This window comes from Panthera tigris, chromosome A1 (genome assembly GCF_018350195.1).
Source record: "Panthera tigris isolate Pti1 chromosome A1, P.tigris_Pti1_mat1.1, whole genome shotgun sequence".
NCBI lineage: Eukaryota > Metazoa > Chordata > Mammalia > Carnivora > Felidae > Panthera > Panthera tigris.
This window is the reverse complement of record NC_056660.1, coordinates 109,147,925-109,163,273: the sequence shown is the minus strand read 5'-3', so window position 1 is coordinate 109,163,273 and position 15,349 is coordinate 109,147,925.

Below are 15,349 nucleotides of genomic sequence, written 5' to 3'. Positions count from 1 at the left end.
TGCCAGTGCAAACTTTGTTCAGTTGGCTCCTGAGACTCTTGCCTTTTTCTTCCTTGGTATCTGAAATGATGGATGTTCCAGTTTCATATTATATATTTCCTGTCCTAGACATGTAATAGACTATTTCTCATTGTTACTGGGTGGGTCATATTTTCAGACCTTTTTAGTAGGTAGAGCTAGAAATGAATATTTATTTTTTAATTCATTCATTCACTAATTTTTGGAGAGAGAGAGTGGTGGAGGGGCAGAGGGAGAAAGAATCTTAGGCAGGCTCCATGCTCAGTGTGGAGCCAACACAGAGATGGATCCCATGACCCTGGGAGCATGACCTGAGCTGCAGTCAAGGTCAGATGCTCAATGGACTGAGCCACCCAGGTGCCTCTAGAAATGCATTTTTAGAAAGAGAAAATATATCATGAATTCACACCAAAACATCGAAATCAAATTGAAGAGTAAGGATTTTTACTTAACTTCATGGATCTTAAATCTCTTTTTTTTCCACACTCAGTATGAAGTAAGCTTTGTACCTTTTGAAATGTCTGAACAACTCTTTGTTCTCCCTTAGGCTGAATTGACAGATTGGCTTGGTAGAGAATTCTTGGGTGAAAATAGTTTTCCATGCAAGGTGCCTGGGTGGCTCAGTGGGTTGAGCATTCAACTCCTGATTTTGGCTAAAGTTATGATCTCACGTTTGTGGGTTTAGCGCAGCACGGAGCCTGCTTGGGATCTTCTCTCTCCCTCTCTCTCTTCCCTGCCCCCCTCAGTCCTGCGCACACCCTCTCTCAAAATAAACAAATAAACATTAAAAAAAAAAAAAGAAAATAGTTTTCCGTGAGAACTTTGAAGACATGCTCCATTTTCTTCCAAGCAACCAATGTTGCTGTTAAGAAGTCTAGTGCCATTCTGCCATTTTCGTGTATAGGGCCTTATTTTATTTTATTTTGTTCATTTGAGGGAGCTTTTAGGATCTTTTCTTTATCCTTGCAGTTCTGACATATCACTATGACATATCTAGGTGTGGATCTTTTATTTATTTATTTTAGTTTTTTAGGTTTATTCTGAGGGAGAGAGAGAAAGGGAGGGGCAGAAAGAGAGAATTCCAAGCTGGCTCCACACAGTCAGGGCAGAACCTAATGCAGGGCTGGAACTCAAGATCAAGATCGGATGCTTAACCAACTTGAGCCACTCAGGTGCCCCTGGATGTGGCTAAGGTACATCTAGACAGGCCTATTTTTAAATTTTTTTTTAATGTTTATTTTTGGGAGAGAAAGAGAGACAGAGTGCAAGCAGGGGAGGAACAGAGAGAGGGAGACACAGAATCCGAAGCAGGCTCCAGGCTCTGAGCTGTCAGCACAGAGCCCGATGCGGGGCTTCAACTCACAAACCACGAGATCATGACCTGAGCCGAAGTCGGACGCTTAACCGACTGAGCCACCTAGGTGCCCCATGATGCGGGCCCTTTACAATGAACCTTGATCCACACTTGCTTGGGAAGGTGAATAGGGGCAAGTATTCAATATGCAGGTGGCCAGTTACCCTCTGGCTTTTAGCTCCTCTTCTGCTTCCTGCTGTCTGTGGCGTCTGTGGTCTCTGAGTCCAGCCACTGGGAGGGTGTGTGGACAGGTGGATGCAGTCCCCTGTGTGAGGATTCTGGGCTCCACCTTCTCTGCTTCATCTCTAAACATTCATCCTTCCGCTTGCTGCCTTATGGAAATATGTTGACATCCTTTATCTGAAATCTTGCCGATATCTCCTCCTCTTCTGTACGGGAGCAGAAAGGAATATATTTTACAAATTTTTGTTATAGCTATTGTAATGGGCTCTTGGAAAGCGTGGAGGTGAACATGAACTGGAAGCCTCAGCCTCGTCCCTCAGCACTCTTCCCTGACCTCTGGCTCTTCTCAGTGCCTGCAAGGTGTCTTGCTTGCTCTGCATTCTGTTCCTTCACCCCAGAATATTTCTCCTTCCCCACCTCCACTCGCAGAGATTTTGTGCCTGGTGACTCCTGCTCATCTTCCAGTCTGTAGCCCTTCCTCGGGGTGGTCCCTTGGCTCCTCCACTAGCTTGGGCCCCCGTCATATTCTCTGCCTTCCCCACTGCCACATCTCCAACTGGTCTCATGACCTGTCCGGTGCATGTCTCCAGACCCTGGGCCCCTTGAAGGCAGGACCTCATCTGCCGCATGCAGCACGATGTTCCTGCTTCAAAGACCTTCTCTGTGGGTAGCTAGGAGTTAATGAGTGGCCAGCGTGGCTTTGAGGAAGCTATCAGGTGGCAGTGTGGGTGACGGGCTGGAGGGAGCCATGTCAGGGAGACCGACTGGAAAGACAGAAAAGCGCTGGACTAGGGCAGAGGCAGGAGGGAGGGAGAGGTGAGCCCGGCCGTGGAGATGTTTCTGAGGACACAGTTAGGATTTGGTGACCCTTCAGAAGGAGATGAAAGACAGTGAGTGTTCAAAAGTGGCTCCACAGTGCCTGTCTTGTGAGAAGAGGAAAACAGTGCTGCTGTTTCCTGAGACAGGAAAGATTAAAGAAGGGGAAGGTGCAAGTTGAGTTTGGACAAATTGAGTTTTTATGTTAGGAGGTGTTTGTGGGTCATGTGGGAAGTAGCTTCAGATGAGGCCCTGGTGCTCAAGAGAGGCACCTGGGCTGCAGCAGTGGGAGTCATGAGCTTCCAGATGGTGGACGACTTGAGGGTGTGGGTGGATCCATCTAGAGAGAAGGCGTGGAAGAGCAGGCAGGAGCAGGTAGAACCCTGGGGAATCTCAGTCCTGAAGCGGCGGGTGGAGGGGAAGAGGAAGGAGTGGACAGAGAGCCGGGATGAGAGTCAGGAAAGCCAAAGGAGGAAAGAGTGTCCGAACATAAGGACGTAGGGACATGGCCGTCTCCTTGGAACACAGGGAGAAAAAAGAGCTGTACATTCTGATGAGGAGTGAAGTGCACGCATGGTGTTTGTGAAATGAACCTAGTGGTTTTATTCAACCAATATTTATTGAGGGCCTACTGATTGTCCACGCTGCGGGGATTCATTAGTGAGCAAATCCCTGTCCTCGTGGGGTTCACAATACAGCGGGGAAGACAGATGACAAATTAGAAAAATGAAATACAGTAGTATTTAGATGACAAATACAGATGACAAATTAGAAAAATGAAATACAGCAGTATGTTCGAAGCAAGTGCTAGCATAGCAAGTGTAACTGGCAAGCACTAGGGGGAAAGAATAAAGAAGGGAAGAGGAGTAAGAAATCAGGTGGAGCTTGGGGAGGAGCTTGTACAGGGGGATGTATAGTTTTTCATGGGTTTTTTTTAGTGCTTATTTATTTATTTTGACAGGGGAGGGGCAGAGAGAGAGAGAGAGAAGGAGGGAGAGAGAGAGAATCTCAAGCGGGTTCCATGCTGTCAGCACAGAGCCTGCCGTGGAACCATGGGATCATGACCTGACCCAAATGCTTAAACAACTGAGCCACCCAGGCGCCCTGTTGTTATTTTTTAAAATCCAAACTCTAAATGTACACAAATTTGACTTTTGTTTATGTGTGGACAGATATCTGGAAAGACATGCATGGGAGTGGAGTAGGAGGCTGGGACACTGGTCTCCCACTCTTTTTCTAAACTTTGGATACATTTGGCTCTTTTGCTCAATGAGTATAAATACCATAACAGAGAAAGTGACGGGAGCCTAGTGTGGTGTGGGTGGAGTAGGCCCCGAACTGAAAAGAAGCCACTGGTTTGGCCAATGAGAGGTCATTGGTGGCCTCAACAAGAACAGTTTCTTTGGCTTTGTGGAGACGCAGGACAGACTGACACAAGACACAAGACACACGAGTGAGCTGAAAAGTCGACTGCTCTTTCAAGAGATTGGATGGGGAAGGGAAGGAGAGAGATCAGAAGGGGCCGTGAGGGGGCAGGGGGTGAAGACAAGGCTTATTTAGATGGAGGTGCCTGCCATGATGAGAAGGTGGAAGGAGGAGGGGAGGGAGAGGTTTAGGACTGTGGGAGAAGGAAGGAACTACCGGCATGGTAACAGGGAACGCCCAGAGGAGGAGCTGGGCACTACATCCGCGAGCCCAGAGGGAAGGTGGTCCAGGCAGTACTGTTGGACACAGACAGGTGTTGGGCCGGGTGAGTTGTAGAAAGCACGGCTCCGGGTAAAGGCTCTGGAGGCTGACCTATGCCCAGCAGCTTCACTTACAGCACAGCCTGTTTGCCTCTGTGTCTTGCCTGTCTGGATTTCTGTCTGCATCTCGCTCTCCTGTGAGGGAAAGTGGACTTACCCTGCGACTCCAGCACATGGTAGGCCTTTAGAAATGTTTGTCGACTGAATGAATGTATTTTCTTTGTAAAAAAGAGGTCAAGGGGTATCAGCTGAATGTGGAGGGGATGGAAGTGAGGGGGAGTGACTAATATTTGGAGCAGTGTCGTGGGGAATGGGCCAGGGCGGTGGCCGGGAGCAGGTTTAGAATTTCTAAGCAGCTCTGGGAGGGCTGCATGGAAACCTCAGGACATAGTGCTGTCAAGCAGCATGTCTTGTGATACTTTTTTCCCCTGTCATGCGACTCCAGGCAGTGCAGGAGCATGCCGAGAAAGCAGATGGGTTTTTTGTAATGTGAGTTGACCTGCTGTCATTCTCTCAGCAGAGGCCTGGAAGAGTTCATGTCACTCCCCAAGGCCCTGGCTTCATTCCTAGAGAGTGTTTCTGCCTTGGGTGGGCTGATCCTTTGTGTTTGTCGCTGCTGTGACCAGAGCAAATTAGTGTGTAAACCTCAGCCCAAATGTCATCCCCAGGGAAGCCTTCTCCCTCCTGCTCCCTCCTCGCATCCTCCTCAGGATCGTCCCCCCCCTCCCTCCCGCCCCCCCCCCTCCCCGTCCCCAGCAGGGGTACCACGAGTCCCCCTAGGAAGCCTGGGCTGGGGTGGAATCAGCTAGGGCCCAGCACACACCCCGAGGACAGGAGCCACGTTGGGACATCAGGTATTCTCCAACAGGCTTTCAGCGGGATCGCCCAGCCACAGAGAGAAAGAACAATGGTGTTAGCTGGGACCCAGGGTTCCGGAGACCAACAGAAAACCAAACACAGGCCGGCTAGAAGAGTGAGTCAGAGATGGGGAACAGGGTGGAGGGTGGCAGTGACAGACCAGAGCAGGTCACTGGCACCCGGTGGCTCAGGATTTGGGCTTAATAATACTGCTGCTTGTGCCTGTTTATTTGACTCCCCACGTGTTTTGCTTTGCTGAGGGCAAATTCTTAATTTTTTTTTAATGTTTACTTATTTTTGAGAGAGAGAGAGAGACAGAATGCAAGCGGGGGAGACCAGAGAGATGCAGACACAGAATCTGAAGCAGTCTCCAAGCTCCAAGCTGTCAGCACAGAGCCCGACATGGGGCTCAAATTCATGAACTGTGAGATCATGACCTGAGACAAAGTCTGATGCTTGACCAACTGAGCCTGCCCCTGCTCAGGGCAGATTCTTAAAGGGGTGGCCACGTTCGGCCGTGTACTATAATAATTAATAATGTTTGTTTTCTCTCATTGGACTGTGAACTCTGGCAGCCAGTAACCATGCCTTATCCTCATGCCCCTGGCACTCAGTGCTCAGTAAATCTTTGTTTCGCGAATGACTGAATGACCTCTGTTTGGTCAGTGCCATCTATAAACCGTCTATAATCATACTGGCGTGGGCCAGCAAGATCCTGAGAAGTAAGCCAGTCCTTCCCCTCCACTCCAGGAGGGGCTTAACAGACGAGAACAAATTCTAAATGTCCCATTTCTGCAAGTTATCAGGAAAATGCACTGTTTTATGTCAGATGAACTGTGTCTGACCTGGAATCAGAAGAACAGTCTATTTTTTTTTTTTTACTTTTAAAAAGTGTATTTATTTATTTTGAGAGACAGAGTGGGGGGAGGGCAGAGAGAGAGAGAGAGAGAGAGAATCCCGAGCATGCTCTGCACGGTCAATGTGGAGCCTGATGCAGGGCTTGAACTCACAAACCATGAGATTATGACCTGAGCCAAAATCAAGAGTGGGATGCTTAACCAACTAAGCCACCCAAGGCACCTCTGTTTTATTTTATTTTTTCAGTGAACTGTAGTTGAGGCACAATGTTACATTAGTTTCAGGTGTACAACATCGTGATTGGATAACTCTCTATGTTATATATGCTCACCACAAGTGTCACTACCCTCTGTCTCCATACAATGCTGTTACAGTACCACTGACCATATTCCCTGTGCTGTCCCTTTCATCCCTGTGACTTATCCATTCCGTACCTAGGAGCCTGTACCTCCCACCCCCCTTCACCCATGTTTCATCCCTCACCCCTGCTGCTCTGAAAACCATCAGTTTAGAATAGACCAACTTTTGTGACTTCAGGCACCTACCCAATAACCATTGTCCTCTTCTTTCTAACAGGACTCCACTTTTGTTCAGACAGCAATGCTTCCAGCCCTAAGGGACAAAACATTATTTGTTTGTCATGCGGGAAATTATCTTGATGCGATGCTGCTTCTAAGGACTCCATCTGACAAGCTGTTCAGAGGTCATGAACAGAAGGACTCATAGACCAATTTAAGATGGTCAAATCAATCAGTTTAAGGATTCAATTGAAAGCTTGCAGTGAGAAGCAAGGGGGAAGAGTTGGAGTAGGGGAACCCACTAGGGTGAGGTGTGGACGCGGCGCAAGAAGCACACTGCCTGAGTCCTGTGTCCCATGGCGTTCACATTCTCCACCCACGCTCCCTCCCTCCCATCATCCTTCCCCACTGACAGTGTGGTCGTGAGACCCAGAGTGGAGATTGAACAAATGGGCTCAGCCGACAGAAATTTCCTGGAGCCAACAGATGTTCTATCAAAGAAACGTGGAACCGGTAGGTACTCCTAGCTACGATCATAGCATGTGGGTAACCCTATGGGAAGCTAGGGAAGAGTACACAAGGGACCAGAACAGGATCATAATGAGGGCCACCAAGGGGCCTGGGGGTCATCCCCAGCTGAGGCTGACAGCTGTCAGTCTGGAATTAGCATGATCCTAATCTTATAACTTGGTTTTTCCATCCTTTTCTATGTGCAAGTAACATTCTTGTGTTCTTGTATCTTTTTAATCTATGTTCAACATCCATATGTTTCATTTATTCTGTGTCTAGCACTTCTTGCAAGTTACCAACTACTGTCTATACTTAACACATCTTATGAATTTTGTCTCTCTTTTCTTTCCTTCTACAGCAGATTTAAATATTCTCAATAATTCAGCCAACACATATTATAATAGTCTAAGCCAACGTTTGGCGATCACAAACTTCTGAGTGGTCATGTGACTCATTTCTGGTCAGTGAGGCCCCAGGGGGAATTTTTACAGGGCTTCTGAAAAGATTTTTTTCTTCCCTGACAAAAGGCAAAAGCAACGTATGGAAGAAATCCTTTGTTGTGTTTCCTCTCTCCATTCATTCGGCAATGAAACAGTGGCTGGCACATAATAGGCACTCAACAAACGGTTGGTTGAATGAGTGAATGAACGGTGCCCATGCCCAGCCTTAATACTTGTGACTCTGAAATCATGCTTTGTCTTCTGATCAATCTTCACTTCTGAATCCCAGGTTGGGAAGGTCAAAGCAGGAGAGTGAAACTGAATTTTGTGATGAGCATTTAATAAAAATAATACATTAACTGCAGCTTACATTTATTGACAGTTTACTGTGTCAGGAATGGTTTTAAGCACATCACATCTCATCCTCACAATAAAGGTGGAGATGATTATTCTCGTTTGCACATGAGGAAACTGAGGCACAGAATGTAAATTAAGTTACCCGAGGTCATTCAGCTGGCAAGTGGTTGTAGACAGCTCAAGCTCAGAGTGCACGCACTTAGACACAATGCCAACTGTATAAGTTTCCGGCTGCTGCTGTAAAATTACAACAGTGTGGCTTTGAACAGTGCAGGTTTGTTATCCTACAGGTCTGGAGGCCAGCAGTCCAACACGGTCTTCCTGGGATAAAACCAAGGCGTTGGCAAGGCTGTGTGCAGTCCTTTGGCGGGCCGTAGGGTCCAGCACCTCTCTCTGCCTTTTCCACTTCTGGAAACTGTCTGAATTCCTTGCCTTGCGGCTCCATCATTCTGATCTCTGCTTCCACTGTTGCATCTTCTTTTCTGACACTCCTACTTCCTCTTGCAAGGCTCTTATGATTACATTGGGCCCATCTGGATAATCCAAGATAATTTCTGTCTCAATATCCTTAACTTAATCACATTTGCAAAATCCCTTTTGCCATGTAAGGGAACATATCCACAAGTTCTGGGATTAGGACAGGGATATCTTTGGGAGGTCATTATTCTGAGTACTCCACCATTCCGCCCAGGCAGGTCTAATATCTTGTACCAAACCAGGTCCTGGACCGATGGGCCCCATGTTCTATAGTGGAAGTTCTGTCACACTCCGGGGAATGGAGGAGCATTCCCTCAAACCTTTGCCTGCTTTCCTAAGAGCTTTTGTCTAACCAGGAGGGAATACTTAGTAGAGCAGTACTATGGGGGTGCCTGGGTGACTCAGTCGGTTGAGCAACTGACTTCGGCTCAGGTCATGATCTCTCAGTTTGTGAGTTCGAGCCCCGCATTGGGCTCTGTGCTGACAGATCGGAGCCTGGAGCCTGCTTTGGATTCTGTGTCTCCCTCTCTCTCTGTTCCTCTCCTGCTCAGTCTCTGCCTCTCTCTGTCTCTCAAAAATAAATAAACGTTAAAAAATTTAAAAAAAAAAGCAGTACTATGAACCAAGTAGGTGAGTTATGGGGCCTTGGCCTCTTATTCATCAGTATATCTAGATTGGGTTCTGTACTTTAACCAGGTCCTTAGTTCTATTTTCATTCCTTAGTCAGCTGGCCTCCTCTTCTGTGTGTATGTTCTTTATTGCTAATTTGTTTTATTTCTTTCAATGTTTATTTATTTATTTTAGAGAGGGGGAGGGGCAGAGAAAGAGGAAGACAGAGAATGCAAGCAGGCTCTGCGCTGTCAGCACAGAGCTGGACGCAGGGCTTGATCCATGTGATCATGACCTGAGCTGATATCAAGAGTCAGATGCTTAACTGACTGAACCACCCAGGCTTCCCTATTTCCATTCCAAATTCAAGTTAGAGTAATTTCTCTCAGGTCCCTTGAATTCATTCCTCCAAACTCCCTGGCCAACCCCTTGGTTCCAGGTAAAACCTTACCTCTCAGTTATTTTGACTCAGAGTCACTGGTTTCTCTGGATTCCTTCCAGCACCAGCCTTTTCCAGGCTTGTTTTGTCTGTCTGATTAAACTCCCCCCAGAGATGTGGTTCTTCAGGATTCTTTGTAGCTGCAGAGGAATCCTTCATTGAAGTGAAAGCCCGCTATATACAGCAGATGGAATGGAGCTGTTTGCAGGGTGGGGGGCAGCCCCTCCAGCTGTACCCCTTCTTCTCCCCGCTCTTCTGCATGGCGCCTCTGGGCCCAGGTTGGAAACCATCACTCCACATGCCGACTTGCTTCTCCCCAGTTAACTGTCTCCTTTCCTGATGGCTGGCTTCCTTTAGTGCCTTGGCCAGCATGAAGCATTCATTCTCTCTCCATGTCCCTCATGCTCTTTGAAGGTCACATTTTCCCAAACAAGCATGACCCTTTAACTTCTCATCTGTGTCTGGCGTGTCCCCAGGTGGGGCTTCCTCTTGCCTGCTTGTATCCCACCTGTCTGGCCTTCAGGGATGGAGGCCATGCTGAAACGGGCTGGCCTCTCCACAATGTGAGCATGTGAAGTCCTTCACTTACATAGACCACACCCCTCTGGTTACTGGACAGTCAATTTTCCCCAGAGAATTCTCTTTTGTCACAACTACCTTGGAGGGGCAGACATGCTTCCACCTCAGGGAGGCCCAGGTTCCATGTGCCTGTTGGGGAATGGGGGTGGGGCAGGGCCGTGAGCAGGTTCTTCTGACAAGTCACATGGTGCCCCTTGGAAAGTTGGTATCTGGCCTGTCCTCAGGCTTGGAGTGGGCTGTCCTCCCCAGCAGGCAGCTCTGGACCACAGGGGTTGCTCAGGAGTCCCTACAGACTGAGGGACTGGGGACCGGTGGGTGCCTCTGTGGCTCATTTACTGAGGGCATCCTGGACCTCCTGGATCTCCTGAAACACAGGAAGCTTAAATTTCCAGGCCTCCCACTTAAGTGGGCCCCTCCCAAATTCCTTCTAAATAAATAATCACTTTCATACCTAATCTTGTGCTTATAATCATGTATTCTTTTTCTCAAAGAAAGCCTTCCATATTCTATAAGCTTCAGGCCCTATAAAACCTGGATGTAGGGGCGCCTGGGTGGTTCAGTTGGTTAAGTGTCCAACTCCTGGTTTTGGCTCACGATCTCATGGTTTGTGAGTTCGAGTCTCACAGCGGGCTCGGTGCTGGCAGTGTGGAGCCTGCTTGGGATTCCCTCTCCCCGCCGCCAAAATAAATAAATAAATAAACTTATAACAAAACAGTTAAAAAAAAACCTGGATGTGTCCCTGTGAACCATGGTCTCAGGGTTCTCCAGGGGACCCAGGGACCCATGCTCTAGGAGAGCCTCTTTTGTGAAAAACAGGCAGAGATTCTCATCTCCAAGGCTTTCCTAGGCATTTGCAGTACTTTGTGAACAGGTGTCCATGACAATGTTCTGGTGGGAGGCAGGGAGCCTAGTTTTCCTTCTTATCCCATCCCCAGCATGCAGTTCCCACTGTGGACCTCTGAGGCAGGGGACAACTGGAAACCCCTGAGCTAGGGAAGGGCTTTCTGCTGGTTGCTCCCCTTGTGCCACATGGCTTCTACATCTAGCTTTGGTGTAAACTCTGTCTGGTCTTTCTGGAAGAAGGAGTCAACACAGTTCCTTCTCTTCAGGATGACTTTTCCAGCAGGCCAGGACTCCTGGTCTGGGCTTCAACATGGCAGGACTGCCCCTTGACTCTGATTCCTAAATCCAGCTTTTCAGAGTCATGACTTGCACAATGGGAGCGTTTGCCTGCCTGGTTGGGACATCCTGGGACTTGTGAGCTCAGTGCCTGGGATCCAGTAGGCTTCTTGGGTCCGCTCTTGGCTTTGCATTGGTTCACATTGCAATGATACCAGTCAGATGTGAAAGCCAGTGATAGTAAACACTGTTTTTAAAAATGTGTAGGGGCACTTCAAGATATAGGTAGTGGATTAAAACTTCCCCACAGCATTTGTCTTTCCCAGTTCCTAACAAAAGAAAGATAAACCACAGTGGAGATTTACTATCAACAGCCAACACTTTAAACTTCACATTTGGCAGCCAGTGAAAGATGCAGAACATTTTGGAATGACACGGAGTGGCACAACATCTCCTGCTCCCTCGCCTGTCCTGAACCTCCAGAAATGGACAAAATCCTGAACATTCTCCCTAGTGCTCCTGAACCTGAAAGGAAACAGATGTGAGTCATGCCCTTACCTTCTTCCTCTTCTGAATGAATCGTATTACCAAGTGTGCTGGGGAGAAACAGGGGAAGCTGGGAGCATGACCAGTGGAGCTGACTCAGTTGGTGGAAATAAAGCATTTAGAACAATACTCCAACTTGAGAAACTGATGTAAAGCCTGGCTTATCCCCTTTCCTTGTAAAAGGTATATAGTGTCCTTCTTTCCATCCCCAGTCAGGTGACCTGAGCCTTGTGCAGGACATTAATCAGAACCTCAGGACAGAAGCACACACCAGTATTCCAACAAAGACTGCACTCTACTTTGGTTGAGTTCTTCTCTCTCCTTCCCTTCCCTTCCCTTCCCTTCCCTTCTGACTACCAAAAAGTGTACAAAATCCAAATACTCTGCCTCTCACTTACCTCAGAGGGAAAAACAGACTGGTCTCAAACAGTGGGGAGATAGTCAATGAGCCCCTCTCTCCTGCTATCATGTTCCAGCAGCCATCAAATCAAAATGAAAAGAAATGGATGCAAACACATGCAGCAAATAATAGAGAGAAAACAGTAGGCAAAAGACAAAGACTCCTCTGACCCCACCCCAAGGAAATTCCTTTCAGTTGCTTCACATAGAAAACAACTTAATAAGAATATGAATTTAATAATCCAAGGCCCGGGATGCCTGGTTGGCGCAGTTGGTTAAGCATCCAGCTCTTGGTTTCCGCTTAGGGCATGATCTCACGATTTGTGGGATCCAGCCCCGTGTTGGGTTCCACGCTGACAGCACCTGCTTGGGATTCTTTCTCTGCCCCTCCCTGCCTCATTCACTCACGTACTCTCTCTTTCTCTCTCTCTCTCTCTCTCTCTCTCTCTCCCTCCCTCCCCTCCCTCCCTCCCTCTCTCTCTTTCTCTCTCTCAAAATAAATAAATAAATTTGAAAAAGTAATTATCAGGGGCACCTGGGTGGTTCAGTTGGTTAAGCATCCGATTTCAACTCAGGTCACGATCTCGCAGTTTGTGGGTTCGAGCCCCACATTGGGCTCTGTGCTGACAGCTCAGAGCCTGGAGCTTGCTTCAGATTCTGTGTCTCCCTCTCTCTCTGCCCCTCCCCTGCTCACACTCTGTCTCTCTCTCTCTCTCTCTCTCTCTCTCTCCCTCTCAAAAATAAATAAACATTAAAAAAATAAAAAAATAATTATCAAAGTCTCAAAGATGGGATGATAAAATGAGAATCAATGACAAGGAAAAAATTGAGGACAAAAACAACATCATTATAGAACAAAGAAATAAATTAGAACTAACAAGAAAGCAATTAACCACACTGAAACTCACAGGACCGAACTAGGGCAGCTAAACAAAGTTAAGAGATTTAAGAAAGTAGAAGTAATAGAAAGGGAATGCATACAAAGATGATCCAATATGAGGATGAATTGATATCCCTGAAGAAGAAAAACCAAAAATAGAGCCAAAAGAGAATGTCTAATGCAGCAGAAACAATAACTGCAGATTGAAAGACACATTTTGTTCCAGAAAAGCTTAATTCAGAATGTTTAATACTAAGACATGTGCTAGTTAAATTATTGAACTAAAAAAAATGATGAAAAGTGATTTCTTTAGGCATATAAGCAGGAAAAAGAGGTCACCTCTAAGGGGGAACATTCAGACTTGTCTCAGATTTCTTCCAGAGCAAAAAGAGCAAAACCTACATTATTCTAAGGGAAAGAGGGTGAGACCCAAGAATATTATACCCAGCCAAGATGATTCCAGTGTAAAGGCAACAGAGATTCTTAAACATCCAAAACCCTTCTTGAAAACACAGCTTGACGATGAAACTTAGTGCATGAAGAGATGAATTGAAATAAAGAACTTGCAAACAGAAAAGCCATGATAAAAGACTTGGAATTCATTTAAATCTATAATATATACCAAGTAACTATGCAATTGTGTTTTTACAGAACAGAATATGTTTCTCATCAACCTGGACAATGTAGCAAGAATAATATAAGTAACAAAAGTCAGGAGACAGGGTCAAGGGAGATGTAAAAAGGGAAAGAATCCTGAGATCTAAGATGCTCCCTTAAAGTTTATTTTGAGAGAGAGAGAGAGCAAACAGGAGCGGGGAAGGGGCAGAAAGGGAGAGAAAATCCCAACAGGCTCTGCACTGTTAGCACAGAGCCCAATGCAGAGCTTGAACTCATGAAACCATGAGATCATGACCTGAGCTGAAATCAAAAGTCCAACACTTAACTGACTGAGCCACCCAGGCCCCCCTGAAATGTATCATTTTAAAAAATGACCGAATATCTTAATGTTTTTCACCATTTTTGTTTAACCTCAGAGGTACCTTTTAACAAGTAATGTCTTTTGTGGTCAAGAAATATTATTTGAAGGTCAACTCTTCCTTCAGTTTCACTTGAAATTCTTTTAAGTTGAAGTAAAATTAAATGTAATACTTCTATTAAATAGCATCTATATTAAGGTTCAATTCTTATAAAGTATCTCTGTGATCTTTCCTCCTATCTTTATGCACAGAGAGCTTTCTGGAATGATATAATGTCATGGTCATTTCTGTGGTTGATTCTGAAAGGTCATACACAGCTGATTATGTTCTTGTTTGTTACTTTTTTATATTTTAATTTTCTGATACATCTACAAATAAAATTTTAAAATATTAAAAACAAGAATTTTTCAGGCACCTTACTGAAACAGAATAAATAGTCCCAAAGCAGATTTGGCAGAGATGGCTGCTATTTCCCAGGTGTCTACTCCCTTAACATTGTGTGGAATTTTTAGCATATATGTGATGGCCAGAATAAAGACCCCGTTTCCCAGCTCTGGCTACCATGGGGCAGCTTGTGAATCGTTTGACAGTATTTGATCATTTTCTCTTTATCACCTTCATTCCTTCCGCTGCCTGGAATGCAGATTTCACTGTGTGGGACCATGAGGTCAGGACCTTTCAAACTAAAGCAACACACAAGGTATGTATAGAATGTCACATCACCTAGACTGCCTCTGTGGATAACATGGGAAAGAAAGAAACTTTTATCTTGTGGAAGCAATGGAACCTGATCCTAACTGATCCACAGACCTACACATATGCATACAGAAATCTAGTCTGTGATACTACTTGCATTGTGCAGCAGTGGGGCAAGATGGAACAATTGGCTTGGTACGTGAATAAACAAATCGTGGATGGACCATCGTGGATGGACCTAAATGTGACAAAAATTTTAAAAATGCTTTGTAAGAAAATACAAAGGGAATATCTTTATGAATTTGAGAGAGGGCAGGATTTTTTAAAAAGAGGTTTTATGGGGAAAACCATACAGGAAATAATAGGTAAACTTTACAACACTAACAGTTTAAACTTTTGTATGGCAAAAGAAACCATAAATGGAAAAGACAAGCAGCAGTGAGGTCTGTCATGTTCAAGTTCAGTGTGGTGCTGGATGTGTCTGTAGGGTGGGGGCAGAGGGGTAGTCGACTAAATTTGAGGAAAGCTGCGTATTCCTTTTACCTCTCAGGTAGTGACAATGCATACTGGCTTATCAAAAGATCTAAGAACCTCTACAGAAATCTTTTTTTTTTTTTCCCTGTATGGAACTCAGCATTCATATACACAGTTTTTTTTTTTTAATTTTTTTTTAATGTTTATTCATTTTTGAGACAGAGAGAGACAGAGCATGAACGGGGGAGGGTCACAGAGAGAGGGAGACACAGAATCTGAAACAGGCTCCAGGCTCTGAGCTGTCAGCACAGAGCCTGACGTGGGGCTCGAACCCACGGACCGTGAGATCATGACCTGAGCCGAAGTCGGACGCTTAACCGACCGAGCCACCCAGGCGCCCCAATACACACAGTTATTTAACTGTGAGACCATGGTGTGTGTGTGTGTGTGTGTGTGTGTGTGTGTTCCATCTATGCACTTCTCCGTATGAGGAATTT